At 40.2% G+C, this 4,166-nt stretch overlaps 1 long non-coding RNA gene across 1 annotated transcript; it reads left to right on the top strand.

Moving 5' to 3' along the window:
• The first annotated feature begins 340 nt into the window (after positions 1-340).
• Positions 341-3,828, top strand: LOC149209784 (uncharacterized). Its single transcript, XR_016252903.1, has 5 exons — positions 341-702; positions 843-1,358; positions 1,580-2,220; positions 2,553-2,705; positions 2,821-3,828. It is a non-coding gene; the product is annotated as an uncharacterized LOC149209784 (long non-coding RNA).
• The last annotated feature ends 338 nt before the right edge of the window (positions 3,829-4,166 follow it).

Raw genomic sequence — 4,166 nt, 5'->3', positions numbered from 1 at the left:
ACACATAGTAAGCGAAACATTGTGCAACTACCCCAAAACTGGAATTAAACTAGTTTGCATTCTTCAATTTCAGAGAGATTCACTTATTACATTGTCTTAATGCTTTTTTGACTCTCAACCTTTGAACCCCTCCGACGGTTCATTTCTGATTTTTACGCCGTAAGGCGTTTCCCTATGAAAAGAACTTCCTCCAGTGCCACGTGCATCCTCCTGCACCCTCCGATCATTTGTTAGACGATTAAAAAACTGTCTACCGTTGGATGATTCCATCGGCGGTTACGGTAACCAGGTAACCACCTACCCTGTTACAGTTTCTTCGTTTTACTGACCATCACTTTGCCCCTCTGATTTCTACCCTGTTACGGTTTCTCCGTTTTACTGACCATCACTTCGCCCCTCCGATTTCTTCATTTCTGCAATGTTTAACACCAAACTCTTCGCACCTCCGATTTCTCCATTTCTGTTAAAATAAAGCAAAAATTCTCAGAAAAAGCAAGGACACAAAATAAAGAAAGCGCAAAAGCTTGCCGTTATAACAAAGCCATTACAATAGCTCATACAGCCATTACAGAGTTCATACAGCCAATACAATTGCTTGTATGGGTTCAAGACATTCTTAAAGGCCTTAACGCGTATGCATCTGTGTGTTTAGATGTGTATGAGTTCGTTCTATTGGGCTCGCTCTTCCTCCATTCTGCACAGGTGAGAACAACAGCCCTCTAAATTTCGAAATTTCGAAATGCACAAATAGATCTTCTAGCAAATGCAGAATAAGGGATTACATTGTAGATCTTAGGTTTAGCTTTTGTAGTCTAGCTTAAGCTTTAGCTTTTGTTGTGTAGCGGTTAAAAACACTGGAGCATATTTCCGCATTTTGCAATCTGAGCCCTCCCTTGCAAACAGAATTGGCATGAAAATGTAAGAGATAACCAGCGCTGCAATCCGAGCCCTCCGTTCTTAACAGAATTTGCAGTATGTGATAGAATTAATCATCATCAAGGATCGAGGATCTTGATCGGTTTAAGTCGATTCAATTTTTCGATTCATATTGGCATTGGCATTGCAGTGCGTCTCCTCCTCCTCCTCTCAGGGTTTCGTTGTGTGGTCTGTATGTTTGGAGCTCCATATGTTGTGTTTCCGTATGAATGTGGTTTGGTCTGTCATCTGTTTGGTGTGTGACTGTATGTGTGTGTCTGTCTGTTTGGTGTATTCTCTGAGAGGTGGAGGCAGAGGCAGAGGTAGACGCGTGTTTGTGTTCCCTGAGAGGTGGAGGCGAAGGCAGGTAGCGCATCAATTATTGAATCAAGACAACTCTGCCCAGGGATCACAGTTAAATGAGGCATCTGACTCGATCACAGGTAAACAATAAGGCATCACTCTTTGTATGGATCACTCTGATTATGGAAGATTAGCTGAATGAGAGAGGATTCGATTTGATTTTAGAAACAAATTTCTTTCGCATAGCTCGATTCGATTGCTTTGCTGTAAATTGATGTTCAGTGTTGTTTGGTTTTTTAAATTAAATCCTTGGTGAAGCGGAAGTATAGATCCCTAATTGCACAGATCCCTTCTTGCACAGATATCGAGAGAAACAGGGCTGCCAATATCACGGTTGGATCTGGACGGTGACCATCGTTGAAGAATGTCCACTGGGAGCATTTTTTTGGAGCAGAAATTCCGCAGAGCCTGTGGTTTCTGGGTTTTTAAAATCAGATCCTCTGCATCCCTACTTGTGATATAGATCCCTACTTGCCAATATCAGGGTTGGATCCGGGCGGTGGCCATCGTCGAATAACGGCCAGTGGGAGCGTTTTTCTGGAGGAAAGAGCCTGCGGTTTCTTGGTTTCGCTGTGTTCATAAATAAATTTCTGATTGAAGTTAGATCCCATCTACTGAGGATTGACTTTTATTGTCCATTAAAAAAGAGCTCCATGAGAGTTGGGTGAGGCGACATGCTCTATATGAAACAACATTTAGCGTTGCGGAGGTCGATTCTGATCCGGCGATTCAAAGGGGAAGATGGGCGAAATACCATCTAAATTGGTTCAATGCATCATAGCATCTAAATTTCGATGGACAACCCTCCAAGCTCCAAGGGAAGGGAAGAAAACATTTGATGGTCAAGAACGATACGACTCCGACACCATTGAAAAATGGAGGAATGCTCTGTCTTGAGTTGCAGAAATAGAAGGAAGGTTTTGACGGAGAGGCATATAACAGGTGAGAACAGCAGCCCTCGATATAAATATAAATCTGACCATATGTAGCCATTTCTACATTATGACTTTTCGCCAATTATTATTGATTTCCATTTCTGTTTTAAAAGAGAATGAAAGAGATGAAGATGAATTTCGTTTGCGTTTGCGTGGTAGCTAGCAATAAGCACTCCTATAAAAAGATCAATAAGCACTCTTAGAAGACCGAAAGTATAGTTAGATTCTGTGAAATTGAAAAGCCAAAAATGCATAGTTAGATGATTCAATTAGTTCCCAGTCTTCTAAGGCATGCCAAGCAGGGGAATGAAATGTAATTAAAACTTGTGATGCATGCAGATCAGATCAACCATGCAGCTTTATTTGTTTCTAATTACGATTAATGAAGCAAAATCTAGAATAGATATTACTCAACTGTTCACAAATTTAAAAAAGTTGACTGCAAGCCAGAGTGCCGCGCTGTGCCAGAGTATCAGATCCTCTACATCGATGGTGAGGCGGTTTCTTGGGTATTTTAAATTAAATCCTCTGAATCCATGTTTCTTGGGTTTTTTTAATTAAATCCTCTGAATCCATCCTGAGGCAGTTTTTTGGTTTTTTAAATTAGACCCTCTGCATCCATGCTGAAGCGGCAACATATATAGATCCCTCGTTGCACAGAAAGCCAGAGAAACACATCTAAGGGCAAGGAAAAAGGGATTGAGCAACGCCGTAACCCTTGCAAATATCAGATTCATCCCTCGGAGGTAAGCATAGCATTTTCTTGACTGACTCTGTTAATTATGCCGTAAGGCGTTTCCCTCTGGAAAGAACTCCCCTGGCTGTTATGCTGGCACAATCTGCACCCTATAATTGATTGTTAGACGATTAAAACATTTTACACCGTTGGATCCAGACCGAACTGACTCCTTAGTTTATGCCTCTTAACCGTATGTTCAACCGTCCAATGTTTAGTTGTAACCACTTGCTAATATGCGTGTACTCCATTCTCTTTATCGGAGTACCAGTCTAGTGGAAACTTGGTACCTGCTACAACGCCTGCTCGATATCCTCCAGTGGAAACTTTGTCCATGCCTTTAAGCCAAATCGAGAGGATGTTTGTTGCAACCGATGGACTGACCTGCGCCTCCGTCCAGCAAGAGCCAGGGATTTACTTGGAGAAAGAAGCCTCTATCCAGCAAGAGCCAAGGATTTACTTGGAGAAAGAAGCCTCCATCCTGCAAGAGCGAGGCATTTACTTGAGAAAGATGTAATGAAATTATCGCCTGGTTTTAGAGACGAGGTAGTGGGATCATTTCTTCTATATTTCTTCATTGAAATCCGTTAAGAAGTTTGTTTGTGTCTTTTAACTAATTTGAGTGAATATGTATTTTCTTTTGTATTTCAACGGGATTTAATGTTAATTTGAATGAATATGTATTTTCTTTTGTATTTCAACTGGATTTAATGTTGTGAACTCCATATAACAGAGCAGAAATTATCTTCCGTGTATGGCTGAGTGTTTTCAGAATTAAAGATCTTACTATAGTATGAACAATGTGTAAAAAATCGATCTGATCAAAGTGAAGGGTTTACGTTTCTATATAGACCTTTGTACACTTCGGAATTTTTTTTACACCCTTGTTTAAGAAAATGTGCAGAACGATTGTGTTCTTTTTTTCATTGTTCGTTTTAAAAGAAAAATGAGTAATTTCTCTTCCTCCAGAGGTAAAAGTGAACATAATCTTTATTTGATCAAAACAACCATCCGATATAGCAGCATTTTTAATCAAAGCAATTCATCATATGGAACGTTATATCTTAACCGAGTTGTCTGACAAGTTGTTCACATGCCATAATGAATTATTCAATACTTCAGCAAGCCCAAACCTGTACGTCTCAATGCTCACTAGTGTGTGATTTCGCTGGATTTCATCTCTGTTATGAAAGAAACAAGCTTACTTCGAAAATAAA

Source organism: Pinus tabuliformis, chromosome 1_2 (genome assembly GCF_031772625.1).
Source record: "Pinus tabuliformis cultivar Carrire ecotype Pingquan chromosome 1_2, CPIR1, whole genome shotgun sequence".
NCBI lineage: Eukaryota > Viridiplantae > Streptophyta > Pinopsida > Pinales > Pinaceae > Pinus > Pinus tabuliformis.
Note: the sequence above shows the minus strand (reverse complement) of the source record. Positions and strands in the feature narration are given on the sequence as shown.